Below are 27201 nucleotides of genomic sequence, written 5' to 3'. Positions count from 1 at the left end.
GGACTTGCCGATGACTGGTTCCAGCAGTGTTAAGATCGGCCTCTGTGGAGGAGGCTCGTGAAGGACGCTACTGGGCATTTGGAGGCAGTCGCCCTCCAACAACAACGGAAGGCGGAGGAGCGACGCTCACAACAACGAGTGGAGCACCGGGTGGCTAAAGCACAGCAGGTTGGCACAGTAGGGGGCACAGGTGGTGCATCAGCCAGTCATCTCAGTCAGTCAACCCGTGGCATCTGGGTCTGCCCCATGACCTCCTGCCAGTGGGCGTTCGACACTTCACGTTGCCTCAAGGTGCACATGGCCTGGCACATGCGTCGTGGTGACGTCACCGCCACTTAGTGGCGAATGGCGGTTGTTGTATGTGTGTGTATGTTTGTGTGTGTATGTGTGTATGTGTGTGTGTATATGTTAGAAACATTTAGGCTGGCCTGCCTACGATCCATTCTGGGTTTAACCAGGCTGGATTGTGTGAGGAGCTCACAAATCCTTGAAAATCTGGGCAAGGTCCCATCGGTGAGCTCCTCCGGCAGGCAAGGCTGCGTTGGCTGGGTCATGTAGCCCGCATGCCCAGCCACCGCATGCTGAAACAGCTTTTGTTCGGCCGGATCGAGGGGGCTAAACGGGCGCGGCACGGGCTAGAGAAGAGATGGAGTGATGTGGTACAGGACGTGGAGCTGAGTGGACTTGCCGATGACTGGTACCAGCGGTATCAAGATTGGCCTCTGTGGAGGAGGCTCGTGAAGGATGCTACTGGGCAGTTGGAGGCAGTCGCCCTCCAACAACAACGGAGGGCGGAGGAGCGACGCTAACAACAACGAGCGGAGCACCGGGTGGCTAAAGCACAGCAGGTTGGCACAGTAGGGGGCACAGGTGGTGCATCAGCCAGTCATTTTAGTCATATCAGTCAGTCGACCCGTGGCACCTGGGTCTGCCCCGTGACCTGCCAGCGGGCGTTCAACACTCCACGTGGCCTCAAGGTGCACATGGCCTGGCACAAGCGTCGTGGTGACGTCACCGCCACTTAGTGGCGAATGGCGGTTGTTGTTGTGTATGTGTGTGTGTATGTGTGTGTGTATGTGTGTGTATGTGTGTGTGTATGTATAAGGGGGAGCGGTAGTGTAGCAGTTAGCGCGCTGCGCTATGAACCTGGCGACCCGGGTTCGATTCCCGCTAACACCAGTGACCATTATCTGAACCGGTCCTGGGCCTTCCCTAGGTCGACTCATCCTCAAATGAGTACCTGGTGCGGTGGATAAAAAAAAAAAACATTGCCACTGGGGAGACAAAGGCGGTCGGGCGTGGTGCTGGCCACCCACCCCCTCGTGTACCGTTCCGTGCTTCATAGGTGCTCACTAACAGCACTTGCCCCTACAGTTTGTTAAGGCTATACGGGGGATCTTTGTCTTTGTATGTATATAATAGCATCAAGTCTGGTTGAGAATGCGCTTTTCTTTTTATTGCCGACGCAGCTTTACATTTGAGCACTTTGAACTTTCTGCGTGTACAGAATAATCAAATGTTAATTTAGGAGTTCTGAGCCATACTGTAATGAACAATTTCACAAGAGGAACTGAAATCGTATGCCATATATGGAAGTCTTCACTTCGAGTGCGATGCAATTGATAATATTCAAGGGCCATTTTATTTAATTAAATATCATATCAATTCAGCATTCTTGTGAGTTGACCAGATGGGATCTCTTGGACATGCAATACAGTAGACACTGTATTTCAAGAAAGATATGCTGATTAAAGAATAACTGCAAACTACCATTACGCATTTATTTGTACCGTAAGTGAGTTTCGGTCACACTTTTGAGTTTGCTACTTGTTGGTCTTTGACAATGTTGTACGTTCGTGGGCTTTTACGCACGGCGCACTTTTGCGAGCACTTTTATAACGGAGTCTTTAACATCCGCTTTACAGCGGTTGGCATGCTTGGGTAATTCCCTGCAGCATGGGCAATGCTTCATGGCAGAGAGAGAGAGAGGAGTCAAACTGCTGACTTGGTAACACCAAACTCAGTGCTGAGCATCGCGACCTCCAGCCCACTCAAGTGAGAATTTGAGCATCAAACTTCAAAGTGGCCGAACGCAAACAAATACGGATTACTCAATCTCCTGTCTGTCCATCATAACCCAGAGGGTGGCCAAACTTTCTGACGATCCTACGAAGCCACATTCCAAACCCTTCATGTGGCCGAGAGCCACAAGGCACCAGAGTGGATCGTGTGCGGTGGTCACGCGGAAGGCTTGCTTGCGCTGGTTCGCTGCGGAGTTTTGAATTTAGAAATCTGCGGGAACGCCCCGGAAGTAATCGCATCTAAAAACTAAAACTTTTTATTTTATTTTGAGCAGGTAAGGCCCACACAGAAGTGACCTGGCCCCAAATGATAAGTCTTATCACGTAGCAATTTATAGCAGCCAAATGCTCTAAGCACACGTTTCTGAATGTGGAGGGGAAAACCAGAGGACCTGGATAAAAATCCACGCGACCATGGGGAGAACATGCAAACTCCAAATTTACAGGTGTCAGGGTTGGGATCGAACCAACGACCTCCTGTATACCAAGCGAGGTAGTTAACATCTCGCCACCGTGGCACACCAACTCATCTGCCAGGGCCAGGTGTCCTGGGATGACTCCAAACTCATGGAGATTGTCCGTTTGGAAATGAAGTTGTATTGAAAAGTTAAACATCATCTGCATCTTTATAGATCCATAGGCAAATACCGTGGTGTAACAGTGAGCACAGTGGACTTGCAACTCAGAGGTCAGCGGTTCGATTCCATCTTCATGCAAGACAGTTGAAACATTGGAAATGGGAAAACATATGCAATTAGTCAAATGACAGGTCAAGTGTGGTGGGATAAAGTGTGCGTACTCCCACCTCCTCCAACACGTCTGGTCAGCGTGGAAGAATAGACCAAATGCCCTCTAAGAGTTCCCTCTAGTGAAAGCCGTTCCACCTGATGTCACAAGCCACGATGTGGGCACCCCTGCAATAAGTCGACAGAAGTTACTGTTTTTTTTCCTTGGTGTCATACGTTCATTCTTGTCCCATCCCCACGCTGTGGCCAGGCATTCAAGGGGACTCAGCGTATGGTGCCACCGTGGCGAGGTGTTAACTACCTCGCCTGGTATACAGGAGGTCGTGAGTTGGATCCCGACCTTGACGCCGGCTGTATATTTGGAGTTTGCGTGTCTCTCTCCCCGTGGTCGCATGGATTTTTCTCCGGGTCCTCCGGTTTTTCCCTCCACATTTAGAATCAACGTGCATTTAGAATATTTGGCAGCTGGAAATTTCCACTTTGTTGAGCTCTCGTTTGTGGCCAGGTCACTTCTGAAAAAGAGCTATATAGCTCAGTGGGCCTTACCTGGTAAAATCTTAATAGTTCAGTGTAATTCACCAGATGGATTTCAAAGCACTCGTTACACTCGTGGGAGAGCGCTGCAAACAAACAGCATCAGCCATTATCAATGTGCATGCCATCCCGCACCTCCGATGTGCAAGGTTGGCTACGTACGGCGCGAAAGAAGTTCGCCATACATGCGTGTACACGTGGTTCCGCAATTCCCCAAAATCCATAATCTAAGCAGGCGCACAAGAGCCGATTTCATCACCCCCACATTCTGGGTGAACACCCTCGAGGTCACTGGTACATGCCTTTTCTTTGGCTGTCACTCGACTCTATTCAGATCGATCCAATTGAAATGAAACACACATGGGGGCAGCACCTGATTGGCCGTGTTTGCAAGCACGTGGAAATTGCTTCCCGTGAGGTCCAAATACTTATTTTGTTCTTTGGAGTTTGGTTGAAGCACCTCGTTAACATATCATCCTGATGTGGGAGTATGCAGATCTTGGAATTCTTAGGGTGTCTCAGGACTTTTAAAGGGCTGTCTGACCCAAAAGACTTTGCAATGTTGCATGTGCGTAGGAATTTTTACTTGAATAAGCTTTGATCATTTAATCTGAAACTGAGTCCAACGCCCCAAGAAGCCTTGGGATTCCGATGAAAATGTTTGGCTTGAAGTGTCATTGCCATCATGGCTGTATGGAACACGGGGGCGAGATGTTAACTACCTCGCCTGGTATACAGGAGGACGTGGGTTCGATCCCGACCCTGCCGCCTGCTGTCTATTTGGAGTTTGCACGTTCCCTTTCTCCCCATGGTCACGTGGATTTTTCTCTGCGTATTTGGCAGCTATAAACTTCCACATGATGATAAGCCACTTCGTTGAGCTATCACTTATGGCCAGGTCGCTTCTGAAAGAAGAGTGGGCCTTACCTGGTAAGGTGTGTTTGCGCTATGCATCCTGATTATTTAGAATATTTAGCCAAAATAATCTTCACTGAGATTTGAGGCATTTTGAGGAGGGTTCCGCTGGTGATGTTGGGCCTACTCCTCCATGAGTTCAAGTCGAGCATCTTTAAGTCGAGCATCTCTAAAGGTGCAGCCCTGAAATTGCTTGCTCACTCTACTGCTGGGGGAAGGACCTGCTTATGAGGCAGCTCTACAGAGAGCCCCTCTAGGACGGTATTTGGCCTGCTCTTCCACACCGCGTATACATTGTTAAGAGTAATGTTTGTTGTAAGAATTACAAGTACGCAAATAACTCAAATAATTCATGGCACGTCTGTGAACAGGTTGAGTTTGTGTATACATTACAGGCATTGGTTGTTGGACCTTATAATTGATATTGAGCATTTCGTTTTGAATTGAATAGGCTACAGTTACAAATTGGTTGAAATATGTTCTTCCTTATTTACTCTGCATGTGGCCACATTACAAAATCGATACGTGAATTGTTTTTTGTATTTCATAATACCAATGTGAAAAATAATCGATGCGTCGAGTTTCCTCGCTGGCTCCTGGCTGGGTTGCAACAGTAACTCTGCCGTTTGTGGCTGTTGCGGGCCGTTGCCACCGGAGTTAGCTGGGTAACTGGCAAACACGGGATTTTTCCGTGTAGCAAATAGACGTCGGATTGAAACGTTCGGGAGACGTTCGGGAGACGTTCGGGAGACGTTCGGGAGACGTATAATGAATGCCAACGACGAAGACGTGGGAATAGCAAATGCAGAAGACTTGCACGGTTAATTTAAAATCGCTCTAACTTTTCAAATTGTGCTCCTATGAATGTCATACTTTCACCAGAATATTATTTTTAAATCTTGAGAGAATACACGCAACACCCACAATAGTTTCGATTTAAAGCTTTCGTGACTGCAAGGATTAATCTTCTTTGGTTCTTTCGGTAAAGTCACGTAGAATGAGAATAAAATAATAAATTGATAAAATAAATTAACACAATAATATTCTCACGACGTTTCGGCAACAACACAAGTATCATCTCGGAATTTTAACACGTAAAAAAAATGCGGATTCCTTTCAGTGCTCCGAGTACAGGGTTGTGAGAAGAGTTTCAGGTCTCTATTCTACATTACAGAGCAACGGGCGCTCTACGAGTTTATATTAAACATTTAATTTGCATTGTCAGCAGCAATATGGATATATATATTACAATATAAATAAGATTGTAAATGTTCTGGATTTGCTCTCCAACGCACTGGAGTTGCTGTACTACTAACGAAATGGCACGTTCTGTTTACGTGACAAACCTTACTAATTGGCTGTGTCGGGTGGTGGCAGGTTTAACGACACATTTATATATTTACGCGATCCAACCCAAAAAAATTATATTATGGATGATATTGGTCGCGAAAGACTACGTGTTAAACAAATAATGTTTTATTTAAAAAAATAACAGTTCATATAAGATTTTATTTTAATAAATAAGATTTCGTGTGTATATGTATTTTTCATCATATTTTATTCCAATCCAAAATGTAAATAAAATATTTCATAATACAATATTATATAAAATATAACTTAAATACAATATTTGAGAACAGTCGATGAAATAAAGTATAATATTTGATTAAATACCTTCTATAATGAGCCAAGAATGTCTGTCCTTAACCAGGGACGGAGCCAGGATTTCAGCCCGGGGTGACATTCAACAAATTTTTATTTCAAGAATGATTAGAGAGTCAGGCTGTTGAACTAGACGCCATCGGTTGGCGACACACTCTGACAATGCAGTTTCACGGAGTCCGCCAGACCGAGTGTCGTACACTTACACGCAGAATGTCACCCCTGTCACCCCCCCTGGCTCCTCCCCTGTCCTTAACGCTCGTGACGTCACTCCACGTCGACCAGCCCCCCTAATTAATAATCATGAACAGGTGACGTCCTCCAAATGGACCCCCCCTCCATTAATAAAAATTAGCGGCTGACGTCACTCCACAAGGGAGGGGCGAGGCGCCTCCTCCCCCCTCCTCGGCGTCAACTCACAACCCTCACTACAAAGACAGAACCCTCACGTCATCACGTGATCTCCGTGACGCTGTTGAGACATCGAAGTAAAAAGGACGGCATGATGAACAAGGGATTATAACCTTTAAATGAAATAAGTCTGTGTCACCGCACCCTTACACATTTCACACACATTGATGCAATGAATATATCACGTCGTGCTCTGCTTTTAGCTTGCAAGTTTCAGATTTACTGCAATACACCCGTCCCGGGACGGGCAAAAGGCTAGTATTTAATATTTGAATAAGGTATTTATATATTAAGAAATTATATAAAATATTACTTAGATGAAATATTGTATATGCAATAATTGAAAACAGTCGGTTAAGTAAACTATAATATTTGAGAAAATATTTGATATTGAAGTAAATATTTGAAAAACTAAAAATGTATACATTTTATTAGATTTATATTGTGAGGGAAGGTATTTGCTAAAGCTCAGTAAACATTTTGATAACTGTACAGTTGATAACCTTACTTATTTTGCCCCAAATCTTTGCGTGAGGTGGGGGGGGTGGTGGTTTCGTCAAAATGTAAAAACCCCAAATGTCCTTGTTGCTCATTGGCTAATTAATCGCAAATGCTGAGTTGTCAAAATATTTGTTACAAAGCATTTGCATGAGAAAAAAATGTTGTCAAGCCACTCATTTGTGCTATTGCGTCAGTGAACTGCAGAATTTGAATAGTGATGAGTCATCTTAAGTAACTGTCATTGCATTCCCATCAACGTAAGGCGAACCGAACTGCGCGCTTGTGTGGATTTTCATTTCAGATAACGATAATATTACCGTAATTAAATTCTGATAACTAACGTAGTACTTATTTTAAGGTAGTTATCAGACCCTGGGGAAGCACTCATATTTCTACAAATATAATATTGCCCGTACTCCATTGGAAACATTTGCCAACAGATTAATTTTGAATTCCATTATTTAATCGATTGTTCTCAAATATTGCATTCAAAAATATCTAAACGTGAATTTGTATTTTCACTCTAGACAGACAGGGGTGTAAATAGGTCACGCGTGGTGGGGGTAAAGTGTGTGTATGGTGCCAAAAAGTTCAACATACATATTGTACATACATACGAGTAAGCAATTGCAGGGCTGCACCTTTACATATCAAATACAAAATCCGTTTAGTAAAAAAAAACATCTGTACAGCTGCTAATCGGAAGTATGGAGGAAATGATTGTAAATGTGTATTGCCAGCAGCATTTGGTTGCCATAAGTTTATGTGCCATGTGGCATCAGAGATTTCTGATTCGTGGGTCTTGGTGGTGGGGATGTGGAAAAGGTAGAGGTGAAAGCATTTACACTCGGGGATAGTTTACAGCCGGGTTAGTTTACATCCGAATAGCTTCCCCTCGTAGAGTTCACGGTTCCACGGCCGATGACCAAATTACTGGAATGTGCTTGATCTCCTTCGCCTGGTATACCGGAGGTCGTGGGTTCGATCCCGACCCTGACGCCTGCTGTATATTTGGAGTTTGAATGTCTCGCTCTCTCTCTCCCCCCGTGGTCGCGTGGATTTTTCTCCGGGACCTCCGGGTTTTCCCTCTGCATTTAGAATCAACGTGCGTTGAGAGTATTTGGCCGCTATAAATGTCCAAGTGATAAGCCACTTCGTTGAGCTATCATTTGTGGCCAGGTCGTTTCTGAAAAAAAGGGCTCCATAGCTCAGTGGGACATACGTGGTTAAAGAAAATTATAAGATTAGTTAAGCGTGTGTCCACGCTGCATCGTCATTATTAGAATACTTAACCAAAAAAATCATCACTGAGACTCGAGACATTTTGAGCAGAGTTCCGCTGGTGATGTTAGGCCTACTCCTCCGTGAGTTTAAGCACCGCTGGTGATGTTAGGCCTACTCCTCCGTGAGATAAGCACAGCATCCAAAGGTGGAAATGGTAAATGTGCAGGAGTATTTTGGCTCCTATAAATTTCCACGCGATAAGCCTATCACTTGTGGTGACCGGGTCGCTTCTGAAATAAGAGCTAGAGAGCTCAGTGGGGCCTTACTTGACTAAATTTATCTCGGGGGGGGGGGGGGGGTGAGGGTTCTCATTTACAGAATTTCGCAGTGTGTATGTTGATGTGAAAACCCACGTGACTGGCTCCCATTGCACAAGAGGTGGGTGTGCACCTCGTAGTTGGCGTGCCTTGGAATGTTGTCTCTGTGACCCACGCACTGCCGGCCAGCCGGCCGCCCTCCACATGAGACAAATAACGATTGCCGCGCGTGCCTGTGGTCGCCTCTGCACGTCGCGGTGCGTTAAAGTCACGTGCGTTTAATGTATTTCGCACCGCGTGGGCCCTCTTGCTGGCTTTGTCGGACGCAGTGACAGGCGCAGGGCCCGGACACCCAACCCCAACCCACGCATTTGTTTCACTCTCTCAGAAATCCGCCGAGCGGACCACCGTGTGCCGATTCACTGACGGCTGTTTGCCTGCTAGCAAATCACAACAGGCGCCAGGTGGCTAAAACAGGCTACAGAGGCTCCACTCTCTGCCAGTCGGGTTGATGATGATGGCAACGTCGGAGACACTTGAGCCAGAGATTCTGAGTTCGAGCCCTGGGTCTGGGTGTCTCTCTCTCTAAGGGAGTTCAAGTGTGAAAACGAAAACATATATTTGCCCGTATCATCTTGCACACAGCTATTGCAAATGACATGTTTATGCATAGCTCATTTAAATAAAGAACACATAATGTATGGTCCTTTGTCAGTTCATTGCCTGGATGAATGCCTCCACGCCTTGTGTTGGCCGTGGGGATTTCTTTGACCATATTTCACCACCAGTGCAAAGTTGTTGGAGGGGAAACCCAGGACTGGCTCATCACTTGCCACTGTTAGTCATGGGTGGGAATCTAACTGAGCTCACTAGCTTCGGATCCCCAATGCATTCATTAACCAAAAAAGAAATATTAAATAAGTCAACAGTTTATTTTGGATAGCGTGTTCACACAGGTCGAAGTAATCAAGTTCAGATCTCACTACACATTAACAACTCCATGCATTCACATTGCAATGACTCATTAGAAGGGAGTGGCAGTTATCCCGCAGCTCAACAAAGTGATACACCTTGGTCGTCGCGGTTGCGCTGTACATCTCCTGGATACGTTTTCTCGTTGTACCACCACGTATTGTTCGGCACAATGTCCGACGTTTCGAGCTACCAAGCCCCTACGGGCTGGGTAGCTTGTTAGTTCCTGAAGAAGCTGTCGGAACGTCCCGCGAACTGTCAGATCCACATATCCTCTGTTATCTTTGGAGGATGATGATGATGATGATGGTGAACATTAAACTGACTATTTTCTATTTTGATGCCCGGCCGCCACAGTGCTGAGCGGACTGCTCACAGAATTGAGGCGTGGCACCGGTTAGATATGGCATCAGCGAGGCTAGCAATGTTGGCCACACGTTCTCCATTTCTCAGGCGGTCGCGCCGCCGACGTTTAAATTGCGAAAAAAACTAAAAAAAAAGTGGCCCTCCTCGACGTTTCGACTCGAGGGCGGTGTCGCAAAACTCGAGCACTGTTGCGCACGCGAGAACCTACGGAAAGTGCAATGTTGCCTTTCGCGTGCACGCGAGCGCCTTTATATTTCTCAATATAGCTTCGCAAAGCAACACAAAGGATTGTTACAGTGAAAGAATTTTAGCTTTTTAGGAGGTGCAATCTGGCTTCTTTTGTAAAAAAAAAAAATTTCTTTTGTTTTTATTTCCCTGACAAATGGCAATTAATGGATTACCTTTTGTATGCAATGTACTTATTGATAAGAAATTTTTAACTATATGTTTGGAATGTGTAGTTCACTATGTTTAGGTTTTAGCTTACGGTATACTCTATGGAGAAATGCCAACAGTGTTTAGAAAAACCGTGTGTATGGCAAGAATCGTGTATCACATTAGGTTTATGTATTATCTTAACTGTGTCAAACATTATTAAACTCTAAATGATTTTGAAAAATCAGTGGGGTGTTATCAGTTTTACTTCATAACGACTGCATTACATCATTTACAGTAGTGCCAATTTGTATTGAAGGGCAAAGCACAGCAATTTCAAGATGACATTTTCAAAACGCCTTCGATGGCCTCGAATGCCCTGCGTGGTCAGGCAGATTCACACTGCGGGCAAAACAATTTTTGGTCGCCCACTGATGGGGGGGGGGGGGGTTCTTCCCTCCTCTTCTTCGTAAGTCTACCAGGTAACAGCTGTTTCAACAGCTAAAGCGTGCTCACGAGTGCGCCACTTTGTTAGACTCCCTACAAAATCCCCGCGAGCCAAGGATCCTTCAGCAGCTATGTCCTTTTTCCCACCCGCCCGCCACACACGCGCGCGCAAGCGAGAAAAAAAAAGCAGTAAAAATGGACACATGCTAACAATTACATGGGCCGTAAAGGTTGGCCCTCTATCACACTCCCCAACAGTGTCCGGTCTTCCCCGCTGTTTGATGCGCAACGGTGGCACCAAATTCCGCCGCAAAGTGGCAAAAACACGCCTTGTCGTGCGAGCCCTTAAGTTTATTTTTGCTGTTCGCGCCAGTCAATTTGACAGAAGCGTTCAATTCTAACAGGTGAGGAATCAACGCCGCAGGTAGTCTTGACGGCCCCGTGACATTTCTCGAACGCTGGCAAAAGCCCACCGCAAAGCAACGGTGCGTCTGCCTGTAAAATAAATAAGCGCGCAAGCCATTGGAATATATGAATAGTGTTGTAATAGCCTCTTAAGTGATAACCCGCGTTCTAATTTTGCAACACTCGTTGCGAGACTAATTCAATGTGCGCTTGTGTCATGACCAATTTAACCCATTAAATACTTACGCTGTGCAACCCAAAAACCTTCCGGGATATTAGCAACGCTCGCACTTAAAAAACATTGCACACGTTTAATTTTCAGACAAAATAATTAGGGCAGCTAATTTTCTTTCAATTGGATCACTTTTAATGGTCAAAATGTATTTTCTTTACGCAGCGGACCACGGGAACACAAATTTGTATGCAATGTAAGAATGAAAGCCACTTAATGGCATGTTGGAGGAATCCCAGTAATCCACCAGAGGCACAGCTACCGTTCACAGGAATTTAATCAGCACGGCTACATGCTGAGAGATGGCACATTTCTTGACTTTATAAAAACAACTTGAAGGACGTATAAAAGATGGAGATATGAGTCAGATTCCCGGGTAAATGTTGATATAATATGCCCGAGCACGTACAATGCTGCCGTTAATATTTTCCACTATTTCTACAATTCCCTGGCAGTGTTATATCAACCTGGGACCATCTGCAGCCTTTGTTTTGCAAAGATTTTTCGGCCAAATGTGTTTCCATATCTGTTCTCAACACACACGCAAAAAAAAACCTGCCCGAGGCTGGATGTGGCCGGTAGACCATAGTGGGATAGGCTGTAGCAAAGGGACCCTTAAACTGCAATGCCCTTTTTTCTACAATCGACACTCACGATTTGGGTGTGGTTCAAAGTGAAATTAAATATATAAATAAAAATAAATAAAACAACGTTCTTTTTTTATATCACGGTATTGACAATAAGGTATTGTGCACGCCACAGACGCACACGAATTGAGGAAACACGCCGCATTAGATACGGTTCGTGTTGCTGTATTTAAAACGTGCTTTGAGTCAAGTATTGTCCCCCCCCCCTCCCTATTATTTTAAATAGAACAGTGGCTGAGGCATCGTTCCATGACCGGGGGTATTTCATTTACTGCGCAAAAACGTCTCTGTGTAAAATCGGTCTGCTGACCTGGCACCAATAACTGCTCTCCCACTGCTTTGGTGATGTCCACGGTCATACCACGTGCTCGCATAGGGGTTTTTCCTCTGATTTCGTTTCTCACTTTTCCACCCCCACCCTTAATCGTTCTGCGGTCTTCTGCCTATTCAATCTATCGTTGAGCACAGGGCTCGGCGAATAAAAATAACAAGAAAAGTATTTTTTTTCTGAATTCGTAAAAAACAAAACTCGATATTTCAAGACCCGCAATGCGTGTGAATGCCAAGACGGCGGTCCTCGCTAAATAACGAGTCACGAAGCAAGTCCTCAAAGAGCCACCGCATTCGGCTCCAGAGTCTGCGGGCTGCCGACCCCTGGTTTAGCAAATGCATCTCTTTAGTTTTAATATTAAAGTTCTCGTAACTGCATTATTTAAAGTGGTGAATACCCATTTCAAATGAAGTGAAATACCCCAATCACGGAATGATGCCTCAGTCATTATTTAATTCGAAAACGCTGATAAAGCCGACTTGAATAATCTCGAACCCATTCGCCTCTCATCGGGCAAATACAAACTGTTCACCGAGACCACAGCCAACAGAGTGATGCGAAGTATAGACACCAACCAGCCATACGAGCAAGTTTTGTTTAGGAAAGGTTTTCTATGATCCACCTCATCCTTGCCCATCCTACATTTTGGGCACCACGGTGGCTAGGAGATGTTAACTATCTCCTACAGGAGGTTGTGGGTTTGATCCTGACCCTACCACCTGCTGTATATTTGGAGTTTCACGTTCTCCCCATGGTCGCGTGGATTTTTTCTCTGGGTCCCCCGGTTTTTCCCCTCCACATTTAGAAACATGCGTTTAGAGTATCTGGCTGCAATACATTTCCATGTGATAAGACGCTTATGTAAGGTATTATTTGTGACCACACCGCTTCTGAAAAAGGGCTAAATAGCTCAGTGGGCATTACCTGCTAAAATAAACAATAGTTTAGTTAGTTAATCGTCTTTTGTATTGTTTGTTGTTATAACTTCCTGACCCGCCTCTACTGGACATCTGTGAAGAAGATATTCGTAGCTCATCGGATTCCTCCAGGATAAATAAAGATTCTCATTCTACTCGCCTGCCCCAGCCCCCCAGCTACGACGAGGCAAGCCTCGGTCCGCCTTAACGTCTCCCGCTCGTTCTCCTCTCGCCGTCACTACACCACCACTTTTAACAACGCCACTCTTTATCTCAACCACTGTCATCTTACATACAATTTTAAAATTGTTGTAAAGCACCTTGGCATAAGGTGCTATATACACCTATATGACGTAAGATTCAGAAACAATAATGAACACAAGACTACGAAAATAAACGAAAAAAACTATTAACTTTTTTCAAAATTTCTCGTCCTGTTTTCACACCTGATGATGATTGCTTGTGTTACAGTCGAAACGTCGTGAGAATTTAATTGTTTCATATTTAATTATTTAATTGTTTCCCTTCTACGTGACTTTACCGAAAGAACCAAGAATATGAATCCCTGCGGACACAAAAGCTTTAAATCAAAATTTGTTTATATTTTACCAGGTAAGACCCACTGAGCTATATAGCTCTTTTTCAGAATCGACCTGGCCACAAAATGATAGCGCAACGAATTTGTTTATCATTCGGAAATTTTAAAGGACCTGGAAAAAAATCCACGCGACCACGGGGAGAACATGCAAACTCCAAATTTACAGGTGTCAGGGTTGGGATGGAACCAACGACCTCCTGTATACCAGGCGAGGTAGTTAACATCTCGCCACCGTGGCACACCAACTCATCTGCCAGGGCCAAGTGTCCTGGGACGACTCCAGACTCATGGAGATTGTCCCTGTTTTGCAAACCCCAAATATACAGCAGGCGTTAGGGTCGGGATCGAACTCACCACCTCTATGGCACTCAATTTTGAGCTTCCTCGATAACGCTGTAGATATTAGAATGGGAGTCAGGCAAGGAGGCACTTTTAAGGCAATGATATCCACCGTGACGCTGGAAAATGTATTCATGAAAATTGGATTTGAAAAATAAAGCGCGTTAATATAATTCTAGATTTGAAGTTTTCGTGACTGCAAGGATCCATACTCTTTGGTTCTTTCGGCAAAGTCACGTAGGTCAAAATTAAATAAAATTAAATAAATGAAAACAAAAATGAAAACAACTAAAGTAAATCACGTTTCGGGCGCAACACAAGCGTCCGTCATCAGGTGGGGACAACCACAGCGAAAAACATAAAAAGCGCATAAATATAACTGGAGGGAATACTAACCGTCTCGGATTGTACCGATGACGTTGTCGTAACAACCGATGGCAAATATTCGAGGAAACGATTGACGAACTCAACGAAGTAGGCTACAAAGTTGGGCTGAAGATAAATGAGCGGCACAACATGCACGAGCAACAAAAGTCGCCCAGCGGGTGAAGGTATCCGGCGACGGGACGCAGTGAGAAAACCCGTCAAGTGTGTGCGTGTTGTCTCGGGCAGTTGTTAAAAGCTGACTTGCGATCAAAGTGATGACATAAAGAGGCAGATGAGAACAGGTTTTGATTGCTTTTTGAAACACCGAACTTGTTATGAAATGCAACAGATACAAATGTGCCAAAGGAAGAACGTGTTTTATTCAAGGTGTCGTTTATTACCTGCTGTGGCGTGGCTCAGAAACGTGGACGTTGACGAGGAAGATAGAACAAGCTCATAAGTGTGCCACTAAAACATCAGACTAAACTAGGACATCAGACTAAACTAAGACATCAGACTAAACTAAGACATCAGACTAAACTAAGACATCAGACTAAACTAAGACATCAGACTAAACTAAGACATCAAACTAAACTAAGACATCACACTAAACTAAGACATCAGACTAAACTAAGACATCACACTAAACTAAGACATCAGACTAAACTAAGACATTAAACTAAACTAAGACATCACACTAAACTAAGACAAAGTGTGTCAAGAAATCAGACAAAGCAGATTTTTTTCAGAAGCGACCTGACCACAAATGACACCTGGACGAAGTGGCTTATCACGTGGACATTTCTAGCAGCCAAATACTCTTAACACACGTTGATTCTAAATGTGGTTGGGAAAAACGGAGGACACGCAAAAAAATTCACACGACTATGAGGAGAACACGCAAACTCCCCATGGACAGCAGGCGTCAGAGTTAGGATGGAACCCACGACCTCCTGTATACCAGGCGAGGTAGTTAACATCTCGCCACGGGGGAGAGAGAGACACACGCAAACTCCACATGGACAACCGGCGTCGTCAGGGTTAGGATGGAACCCACGACCTCCTGTATACCAGGCGAGGTAGTTAACATCTCGCCACGCACACTTAAAATTAAACTTGGCGAGGAAAGAGGGACACCACTGATCAGGGGGAAATATGGAAGCTGGAGACATCGCTATGACCGTTCAGAAAAAGTGGGCTTGAACAAGACGCGTCAAGAATAGCAACGGACTGCTGGGCCATATGAAGCCTTCCAAGAGAACCCGTCCCCTACGGAAACGGAGCAAATTCAAACTGGTTTGTGCCCTGCAGCTGGATTGATTGTTGCATCGCAAGACCGTGAGAGATGACGACGATTTGATGAGACCTTCATGTTTGCCCAGAGAGATCATGGCTCGTGACAATGATAAATACATTTTTTTAAAATGTCAACACATTGCTTTGGGTACTTTCGAAGCGGAAAGCATCTGTAACGCAATGTTTAAGAACAGTGGGCAGCTGAAATGTGATGCATGGCCCCTTCGCATGCAGCGTATGTACGTATGTTGAATTTATTTCGCCCCGTGCGTAGCTAACCGTGCTAATCGGAGGTGCGTTGGGGGGGGGGCACGGCAATACCACTGAGAGGAAAAGAGCAAAGCCGTAAAGTGTGCAACAGCCGAGGTCTTGCAAAGACATGCAGGCAAAACAAAAATTGAGCGGACAGATACATTCTGCTCTTTAGATGCAAAGGAAATGATCCTTTAAAGTACTGTAAATGAATAAAATAACTGTTCGGAGTGACTCATTCAATAAAAATGAAATAACAGGATGGAAGAGACTGACATTCGCCCGTAGCGACTCTGGAACAGAAAACGAATTATGCTGTTCTTCTCACTGTATTTTAACTCGAGGTGATTAATGCACTTTTTTTTTGCCAAATAACATTTGCATTGCCGCCTCTCGCGGTTTTGGCCAGTCAACAACACTTCGCGTGACCCCCACAGTAAAAATGACATTTTAAACTAATGACGGCACCACAGCGGCCCTTTAACGATTGGAACTTCCATGCGCGCGCTCTGTGCGTATGGGCACGCGCGTGGGGAGCGGTGGTGTAGCGGTTAGCGCTACGCAGCGCTACGACCCCGGCGACCCGAGTTCGATTCCCGCTCACGGCCAACACCCAGTGACGATTATTTGAAGCGGTCCTGGGTCTCCCCGTAGGTCGACTCAGCCTCAAATGAGTATCTAGTGCGGTGTGTAGTAAACGTCGCCACTGGGGAGACAAAGGCGGTCGGGCGTGGTGCTGGCCACCCACCCCCTCGCGTGCCGTGCCGACCTTCAACGGGTGCTACTCGCGAACAGCAGCACTTGCCCCAACAGTCTGTTGAGGCTACACGGATGATCTTTGTCTTGTGTGCGTGTTTGCGGCCCGCGCATGTGTGTGGGTGCGTGTGGGTGTGTGTGTGTGCGTGTGGGTGTGTGTGGGTGTGTGTGGGTGCGTGTGGGTGCGTGTGGGTGCGTGTGCGTGTGTGTGGGTGTGTGTGGGTGTGTGTGGGTGCGTGTGCGTGTGTGTGGGTGTGTGTGGGTGCGTGTGGGTGCGTGTGGGTGCGTGTGGGAGCGTGGGTGTGTGTGTTTGCGGCGCGCGCATGTGTGTGGGTGTGTGTGGGTGCGTGTGGATGTGTGTGGGTGCGTGGGTGTGTGTGTGTGTGGGTGTGTTGGTGCGTGGGTGTGTGTGGGTGTTTGCGGCGGGCGCATGTGTGTGGGTGTGTGTGGGTGCGCGCGCATGTGTGTGGGTGCGTGCGCATGTGTGTGGGTGTGTGTGGGTGTGTGTGGGTGCGTGTGGGTGTGTGGGTGCGTGTGGGTGCGTGGGTGTGGGTGCGTGTGTGTGGGCGCGTATGTGTGTGTGGGTGTGTGTGGGTGCGTGTGGGTGCATGTGGGTGCGTGGGTGCGTGTGGGTGTGTGTGGGTGCGTGTGTGTGTGCGCGCAACTTAATGGGCATTACAGTTGCAGCGGTCTCTTACTTAACATTTAACCCCCCCTCCCCCCGCCAAAGAAAAAAGTTTCACAAAGCATAGATAAACTGCTGTGCAAGGAGGAGGAGGAGGGGGGGCATGCAGTGCGAGTAGGTGGGGTCCACATTGGAATGTACAGCGGCGTGGCTGGGCCCTGTTTGATAACCAAACAAGGGAACATTTTTTTGATCACCAAAGTCATTAAAGGTTTACATTTGCGAGGGGAAAAACAAGGTGAAAATAAAAAAGAAACGTGTTTTTTTTCTCTCTCTCTCTCTCTCAACCCACACACACACCCTAATATCTTACCAACATCAACTCACACACCCTATCTTACGAACACGGTGGAAGTGATTCCACAACACGGTTATATTTCTGGACGGGCCGCCGAATATAACTGCAGATAATTCTGCCGTTTAAAGAAACGTATAAATGTTTTGTTCTAAAAAGGGTCGGGGTTTTTTTTTTGCGTGTGTTTTTTGAGCAACCCATTTGGGTCACGCTGTCGCTAAACTGCGTGGCATTTTTGACCCCCCCCACCCACCCCCACAGCCTTTATTTATTTATTGGCCGTTTGGTGTCCTCAGCGCGAATATTGCAAAATTGATCCACATCTCCTTCCAAGAAATTAGCCCGGCAGACGTTCACACGTGGCTCCTCCGATACAGTGCCTGCCTGCCTGTCCCTTGTGTCAAAACTTACAAAAGGAGAGGGTGGCCCTGCAAAAAAAAAACAATTACTGCATTAGAAAACTCAAAACAATCTCACAGATTTCTTGGTCAATCCACTGCTGGATGAATGCTTCCCCTATGCCCCGGTCCATCGTGAGGAGGGGGGGGGAGTGATGGTTCAGTTGTTTGACCATACTTCACCACGCTGGTCGGCGCCGGTTGATGAAGGTGGACGCCTGGGAAAGGTTTTGAAATCATTCGCCACTGATGTTAGTTCTCGTCCAAAGTCGAACTCAGGTCGCTGCGTTTAAAGCGCAGTGTGCCAACCACTGCGCCACCCATCCACATTCGTTGCCTCCATAGTCTTATCAAGATTATCGCAATCTTAATACAGTGCATATTAGGGTTAGTATGTACTGTATGTTGAACTTCTTTCGCACCGTACGTTGCCACGCGTGCTAATCGGAGGTGCGGGAGGACAACAAACTAAACACAAAAAGGAGTTCTAAAGAAATTAGTTTTCAGTCAAGAGGGTGACACATTTTATAGACACCCCACTAAACTATTGAAGGACAATACATAAAAAAATAAGATTTCAAAGCCTCTACATGCAGACCAATCACAATATGCTTCTTGTATTAATTACATTTCATAATCAAGGTTTTTGGGTTAGATCGCGTTTTTTTTGTCGCAACCCTCCACCACCCGACACAGCCAATCAGTAAAAAAGATGCGTCACGTTGACAAAAGACAAAAAGTTCACTACTTTAGCCCACCGGTGTGTTGAAGAGTGAATCCACAACAAATTGGACATCTGTGAAAAAAGAACGTCATAGCTTATCGGATTCCTCCAGGCCAAATAGGAGATCCTGATTCTGATTATATTATTTTCCCCATGATTTTTCCCTGGGTTTCTCCGTACCTCAAAAAAGGAGCTATACCCAAGAAGTAGCAGACGTGTATATATATATTTTTAAAAAGATCCTACATATTTCACGGTGAAATATGGAGTATTTTGTGATGTTTTAAAATTTCATTTCAAGCAAGTACAGCTTCACCCACGCTGCACCCAATCGTGGACCAAAAAGACGAACGTCAACAAATTTGCCCTGCAGCACAATGGGGTTGTGGCGGAGTTTAAAATTGGCTTTGCGCAAATATCGCTGCCAGATCTGGCGATGCTCTGGTAGTAATACTCAGCGGTCTGCCCAGTAACAAGGCGACAGTGCTCGGTGATTGGTTATGTAAACCGTGAGCAACTTTGTATGTACACTAGCGTAGAGATTGGATGTTTTTTTTTTACAGGTCCGCCCCGTGTTTGTTGGTTGTAGATTTATTTAGACTGCAAAGTCCAAAAGAGAGAGAGAGTAAGAGAGAGAGTGAGAACCCCCCAAAACAAGACACAAATGGCTGTAAGCGGTTGACATCATTCATTTTAAAGTAACTCGAACTGTGTAAGGACTGAGAAGGCGTAACAAAGCAGCGAGGTGTTAAAAAAGGAAATGATTACGAATAAAGGAAGTAACTATGTATGTTCCCGGTGCCTTGGAAATAAGCATTCATGCAGGGCGTTTTTTTTGCTTTCTAGAAATGCGTGGGTTCCCCCCCCACCACCCCCTTCTGAATCCAGAAGCTGGCCCATGGACTGTAGTTTAGGCATGAAATCAAACACGTGGTCAGCCCAGAGCCTGGCTGTTGGCTGCAATTTCATTATCGTGGTGCCAGTTAAGGCGTGCTATGATGCGCGCATGCAAATAGCATCCCTCTTTTTCCACCCCTTGCTAATTTGCTTGGTAAATAATAGTACCCCAGTGAGTGTGAATACAACATTTGAGCTAATATTTTCGAGCAATGTGTATATATCTTTTTTTTTTCAAATGAGAATTTTATACAGTCGTGTCATTGTGAATTTTTCATTTCACATGGCAACAGCGTATATTAGCTAGGCGTGTGGTATTTCGATGGGGTGCTCAATGTTAGGGGGACAGCCTGAATTTGTATGTTACTCGGAATCTAAGAAGCTCGTATGAAGACAAGTTGTGCGCACACCATAATACAATCGTGTCATATGCAAAGTGTTTATTGCACTTGAAAGTGCGGCCTCATGAATAGGAATCTGTGTTTAGACTGAAGGAGGAATACGATGAACTAAAAAGCTCTTTTTCACAGATGTCCAGTCAGACGGAGGGGGGTCAGCAGGTTGTTACAACAAAGGTTAAGGGGGGGGGGGGGTAGTGTGGAAAGGAGGTACGGTGCCCCCAACTGTATTGGGGGAACTACAATCAGGGAACCCAATATAGTTTAGGGTATCCCACCCCCAAATGCCCCCCCCCCCCCGGAACGCCCACCCCCCTCCCCCCCTGCCAGCCAACATTAAACTAAACTATTTTTTATTTCACTTGGTAAGGCCCACTGAGCTTTTTCAGAAGCGACCTGATCACAAATGATAGCTCAACGAAGTGGCTTATCACGTGAGCATTTATATTGCAATTACTCGAGATGCACGTTGATTCTAAATGTGGAGGGAAAACCCAGAGCACCTGAAGATAAATCCACGTGGTCACGGGGAGAACATGGAACCCAGGACCGCCTGTATACCAGGCGAGGTAGTTAATATATCGCCACCGTGGCGCCCCTGCGTGCCACGAAAGTTCCATATTTTGGAACTTATTTCGCACCGTACGTAGAAAGCGTGCTAATCGGTGAATTATGTACCCAGCCCCCCGTGTTTCTCGGACTCAGAGATGTTTAAATTCGTGAGTCTGCAATTTCTGGCTATTGCCGTATATGTAGAGGGGAGATAACCTTTACATCACCTACCACATGTACGTTTAGAGTACTTTGTTGCTGCAAATTTCCACGTGATAAGCCACTTCCTTGAGCTATCATTTTTGGCCAGGTCGCTTCTGAAAAAAAGCTGTATAGTTCAGTTGGCCTTACCTGGTAAAATAAATAAGTTGCGCGCCCCTATTTCACAATCACCCTGTGAACCTCTAGGCATGTTTGGCACACAGATGGCATTGGCGACACTAAACATAACCCCTGTCTCATGGCAGATGGGCTATTTTCATCAACATTGACAGGCGTGGTGAAGTACGGTCATGTATGTTTCCCCACAAATGACAAGTGCAACCTGAAGCATTTGGACCCCAGTCACTTGCAACGAGAGCGCGTAAATCTCCAAACGTGAGACCCACTTGTGTGTAGATGCTGGATCATTGTCACGTTGTTTACACGGGGAACACGCGATGGCAGTGGTTCGTGGCGGCCTTCATGCAGCAGTAGATGATGCCCAATTAACATAGTAAACTATCTTGAAATTGAATTAACTCAACTACGTTGCAAGAGAAGGATGTATACACAGGGGCTCGAGCATTTGGACAGGTTAAAGGCTAATTCAAATTGTTTTAGAAAAGTATGCGGGCTTGGGCATGGTACCTAGCTGGAAGGGATGATTGCAGATGGTAAAGCATAATAACGGAGTGGAATCCAAGGAATGGAATGTGTAAAACGCACCGCAGACCCCCGCGCATTATGCAAAAGCCATCAGCATTTCATGAAGAAATGCATTGCCAGTCCCCTTGTACTTTGGCCACCATCAAAATAAATTTGAGCAAATGTGACCGTCTGGCTGCAGAGACACACAACTGTCGACCGATGTCGCCCCGATTAACATTCGTGCGGCGATTGCCAGAGGCAGACTTCGCAGCTGCCCTGAGTCAAGAGGACAATGCACTTCAGGAAATGCTGATGGGTTTTTGCAAATCCAGAAGAGCCTGTGCATTCTTCACACATTTTTTTGCATATTGCTCGAAACGAATCTTTTTTTCTGGCTTGCACGATTATTTTTTGATGGATTTCTCATCATTTACAGAGTTTATGAATGGAAAGTGCCCGAGGAGACGATGTTCACCTAGGAGAAGGGGCAATGAAATCAGCCTGTGTGCTGGTTTTAGTTGCGATTACACCATTCTCGATTATCGCTTGGAGAAGCCTTTATCCAACAGTGCATTGACCAAGGCTGAACTGCAAAGACACAATATTGGTTTCCACCAGTCCTTTTTGTTTGGACAAATACCTATTTCGTTAAAAAGTGTATTAGGAACATTGTGTACAACAGTTATATCGTTCTTTAGGCGTGGTGATTAAACACAAGGACACCAGCACATATCAAGACTCTTGCACGGGTGTTTTAACGTCTGCAAACACGTAGACAGTGCAAGTGCCCTCTGTGACATTGGGCATGGAACATATTATTGCGGATGCAAAGACCCTTGGACTTGCATTCATGCACACACCTAGGGCATTCGCCACCTTAGAGCACCAGCTCCTTTACGATTAACGCATTGCTCTATCTTGTTGTGAATAATGCAATTCAATTGTACTTTAATTAAATAAATTGCGTGTAAAAATGAAATGATTACAACGCAGGATGATGAGAGATTGAGACTGCTGAGAGGCCTTCATTTAGCAGTGGATGGCTGATGGTGATTAACGCGAGCCTGGTTATACACTAAAGTTTGTTTAAAACCTGCAGATGACTTTTAATAGTGTCGACTCCTAAACAGCGTTCCTTCGTATCGAACGTGCAGGTACAAATGTAAACAAACATTTAGTACAGCCACACATACTGTTAACTACACTGATACATAAACTCCCAACTCCTTTATATAAAAAACGCCAAGTGAAATGCAAACTCACCAAGTGTGTCTGCGGAATTTGTATTACTTTATTGCAAAGCAAAAAAAACAGCCAATCGCTGTCACTCCCTTGTTGCTGGGTGGGCGCAGCGATGAAATGTATTAATCAAATAGCCAGCGCAACCCTCGATATCAGCCACATGTTATTGCAAACAATAACGAAACGTCCACCAAAGGCAGTTAACAAAACATTCTCAGTCCTGTACTCGTGTCAATCGACGGGCAATGCGTGAACAGGTCGCAAACCCATCGCGTCGGGTATATAGTTGTGCGCAAATCCGACGAAAGGGCGGTTGACTGTAAATGTTTAATGACGCACGCGGTGTAGTCACAAGCTAGGGTTGAAAAACCAGCCGCAGCTAGAACTTTCTCAACTCGCGTTTACCGTCACGAAGCGCACCCGGCTCCAAACATTATAATGTACCTGCTACAAGAATAAAAAGTACGGCGGATACTCCCACATTCAATGCATACTCCCACCACTAAAAGAATGCACAAACACCTATTGCATTGATCAAGGGCGTGCCGTTCATATGAATAACCGAACAAGCATCAACGGGTTTAAGACGTGACTTTCTTAAACACATAACTCTTAAACACGTATGCGCATAAAATCCAACCGCGGTGGGCGGGAGATAAGCCTTTGTCGGCGTGGCGGCTCTGCAGGGGGCACGGTGGCTCATCCCGGCGGCAAATCTAGGATAGACGGGCCACATATAAGGCCTGCGACTCGCATCGCGTGCCAAAATACCCCGGCATGAAGAAAAACCCAAGGGCGATACCAACAATTTAATAATCGTTACATTAATAGCAGTTATTATTTTGCTTGTTACTGCTCCGCCCCTGAGGGTTTACTTTCGCAATGATGATCTCTATCGGTATCGGAGCGCGAGAGGGATGAAAAAGAACCATGTGCTCTTGGTGGCTGCCATTTTTCGAACACGCCCATATATGACGTCACTCCGCCCACTGTTTTTTAAGACGCTCCCCGCCCACCCACCGCGCCTAGCCCCGCCTCCTCGCCTAGCCCCGCCTCTACATTTCTAATCCACGCCCCTTTCCATCCACGCCCCGCCCCTTACCCACCCCCCCGTTTACTGGGAAGGGCGACACGTTGGAGCTTGTTAATGAGAGTTCCCAACTTCTCAATTAAACACACACAAAAAAATCTAAATCGATTCAGTTTAAATTCGACGTTTCCCGTGCAACTCCCAAAGATAGCAAATTCAACGTCGCAACGCAGGTCGACAAAGGGCACTTGACAACACAAGCCAGCGAATTTACACGCGCGCACGTGTGTGTGTGTGCAAAGCGCAACGTTGAATTTCCACCTTCGCGAGAGACGTTATACGTTGTTCCGGGGTTGTGTAACCAATTATGGTTTTATATATATATTTTTTAGCCGCAGCTGTTGCCGGGCAGAAAAAGAACTGCATAAATTGGAGCGGTGTGGACAGCGCATCAAATACTGTAAAGTCTTTAATGTGATTTTCGTTGGCAGAAGATAAGAGTGTACGTAAATTATGCACAAATTTGTAAACGCGAACCATGTAAAATATGCACAAATTGTAGGACTTACATATTACTTAACTGTCATACGCGAGTAACTTCACGACTGAAGTTTATGGAATTGAGTGCACAAATATATTGGGCAATGTTTTTTTTATTTAAAACCACGTTTACGGATGTCGAAACTTCACAACTGAAATATACTATGTTTCAAAGTACTACGCATTGAAGCAGACTAAATTATGTTTACTTTAAATTCAGCCATTGACAACACCTTATGCCCTACATTTCTTGATTTACTGCAAAACGGCTGTCTAAAGTCGCTCACCAACCTGCACTGACCAGCGTGGTGAAGTATGGTCAAACAAAGTCCCCCGAACCGCACGGTGTCGGGAGAAGGCCCCCTTTCATCCAGCAGTGGAGACCACAAACATCTGCAGACTACAGGACACGCATTTCACACGTTACACTTCATCGCAGCCATGTTACACGTTCGACAAAAGGCAATCCCGATAAGGCCCCAGAAGGCTTTGTCTCGGCTCGTCAGGCATGACACGTGTATAGGGGGCGCTGTGGCTGGCCATAACACCCAACTTTAGACCACCAGGGCTTCTAACTTTTGAGTTTTTTGTTGTTAACAATCAAAAAGGCAATAAACAGTAACAATGCCAACAGGTCATCCGTCTAATGCACCCCATGCCATTCTATATGTCTATTCACAGTTACGTCCGTATAAGGCACGTGGCGCTATAAGTGTATGGAGAAAATGTAGGCTTTAAATTGAGACAAAGGAAAAAAATTCGGTCGCATTGTTTTAGCTTTTACGATGTGTTAACCGCGGTTGCTTAGCACAAAAGGGCACGACTTAATATGTACCAGATACGATTTCATGTTTGTTGAATTGAGCTAGGTTATATTGTATTGCATTCTTTATTAAAAATGTGTCCTAACTATATTCATGGGAATTGCCACACGACTACAATATGACTCCGGCATTGTTGTATAAATATCGCGTAGGAAATCAAACGAAACATTTCCCCTACGTAAACCGAGCTTTGCCATCGGGGGTCAAATAGTTGGTTGGCTTGAACCGTGACACACAAAAAAAAACGTCGCTTGTTCGCAAATCGAATTCGCTCCGAATAAAAAATCCCGAGCAGCGATTGAGTCGTTGCACCACAAGGAGATTTACAGACACGTGGCCCTTAGTGGCGGGGGCCATGGGAGGGGAGGGGAAAGGGGGAGGGGAAAGGGGGGAGGGGAAAAGGGGGGGGAGGGGAAAAGGGGGGAGGGGAAAGGGGGAGGGGGAGAAGTTAGGGACCGTAGTCTTTTTTGTTTGTGGCTTCTTCATTCTGAAAGTTACTAAAAGTATGAACCGTTTCTAACTGGCGGTGCAAAAAATACGTGCACAAGTGCAAAGCCACAACAATAAAACATATCCCCGACACACATTCGTCGATGTTTTATAATGTGGTGGGTTTTTTTTGTTTTAACATAAATATTTTAAACAGGCCACGTTTCTTGCAAATAGTCCTTTATGCAATGAAGAAGGGCCATTGTCCGAAACGTCGCACATTATGCTATGATGCGCAACATGTCCACCTTTTGGCATCCTATTGTACAAAGTTAATTATTATTTTGCCAATCAGGATGCAGAAGATTATGTTAAAATAGGAGGAATAGTTTTGTTTTATTTCGATTTTCCCATAAATTATATAAATTAATTTTAACGTAATTAACACAATTATTATTTACGATGTTAACATTTTTACGTGAAGCAGCTTCCAGGGCCAAGTTTAGCCTGATGTGCAGTGTTTTGACTAATTTGCGTGCATTTGTGTTTTTTGTTATATTTTTTCGCGCTGTTGTTCATGTAAATCCCTTGCGAATGAATAAACGTTTAACATTACAAAATTAGGCGTGATAAAAGGGGAATATTCTCATGCATGCTCTCCTAAACGGGTTCTCGTTTTGAGTCAAACAAAAAGAGAGGCGAATACTTTTATAAAGAGCGCAGCTCCCATTGTTAAATACAATCTAACGTTTCCCTAATTGAACAAAAGCTTAAGAGCCTTAAATTATTTGTCAATGCTGCGTTGGCAGTGCTACCTACTATAAAAACAATCATGGCATTATTGCAGTTAATTGTATATACAGTGTAAAATTAGAAGCTAACACTTTATACACGTGAACAATAAACTTACACTTTAGAATTGTACTGTTACTACAAATTAGATTATCCAGTTATATGTATTTGATTGCTGCAGCGTTTGTCTGCTACTGAAGGGCTACTAATAGTTTAACTGTTCATATCCCAATTAATCTAGAAACATTTATGAAAAGTTAATTATCATTAAGCTTCATGTACGTGTCACGAAGACGGGACATTGCCCGAAACGTCGCACATAAAAATTGTTTAGTTTTATTTGAACGTCTTTAAAGTGACTTCCTCACCTTTCCTACACTCTGCCACTCCTGTTGTGTTTTTGACATCGTTTGCTGTTGTAACGTTCTGACACCGCCCCTGCTGGACATGTGAAAAGAAAGAGCTTTATAGCTCATCGGATTCCTCCTGTAAAGATGAATATTCTGATCCCGATTCCTTTGAGGGGTTTACAGACACACACTGTGGCACTGGCGACCCTGTTGAGTTACTTGCGTAAATGTAATGTACTTCCTGCACCAGTGTGTCTATATAATTCAATTAGTTAAACCTGAGCAAGAGAAAGTGGTGAATAATAATAATAATTGACGCGGACTCTAGCTCCGATCTCCACCCTTCTCGCGGTGGTGGGGGCGGAGGTTGACGGTTGGGTGGTGGGTGGCGATGGTGGGTGGTTACTTGTGAACGTCACCTCCTAATATGGGCATGAGGGCGGGGCGTCGGAGGGGGAGGGAAAGAGGGCGTGACCCAGTGCGGTGACGTCACGGGACGACTGCTT

The 27201-nt window shown here is 45.2% G+C and overlaps 1 long non-coding RNA gene across 2 annotated transcripts in view; it reads right to left on the bottom strand.

The window, feature by feature from the left end:
- LOC142928910 (uncharacterized) overlaps positions 1-27120 on the bottom strand; it is a 44474-nt gene extending 17354 nt beyond the window's left edge. Inside the window, exons 1-2 of one of the 2 annotated variants that reach the window (XR_012945207.1) lie at positions 26714-27120; positions 24592-24700 (exon numbers count right to left, since the gene is read on the bottom strand). This is a non-coding gene — a long non-coding RNA (uncharacterized LOC142928910). Of the gene's footprint in view, positions 1-24591; positions 25467-26713 lie in introns of those variants that run through there. The other variant, XR_012945206.1, reaches the window with a different exon arrangement.
- Positions 27121-27201: the final 81 nt, after the last annotated feature.

The sequence above is a fragment of the Petromyzon marinus genome, chromosome 24 (genome assembly GCF_048934315.1).
Source record: "Petromyzon marinus isolate PM22_M1 ecotype Great Lakes invasive population chromosome 24, UKy_Petmar_22M1.pri1.0, whole genome shotgun sequence".
NCBI lineage: Eukaryota > Metazoa > Chordata > Hyperoartia > Petromyzontiformes > Petromyzontidae > Petromyzon > Petromyzon marinus.
Note: the sequence above shows the minus strand (reverse complement) of the source record. Positions and strands in the feature narration are given on the sequence as shown.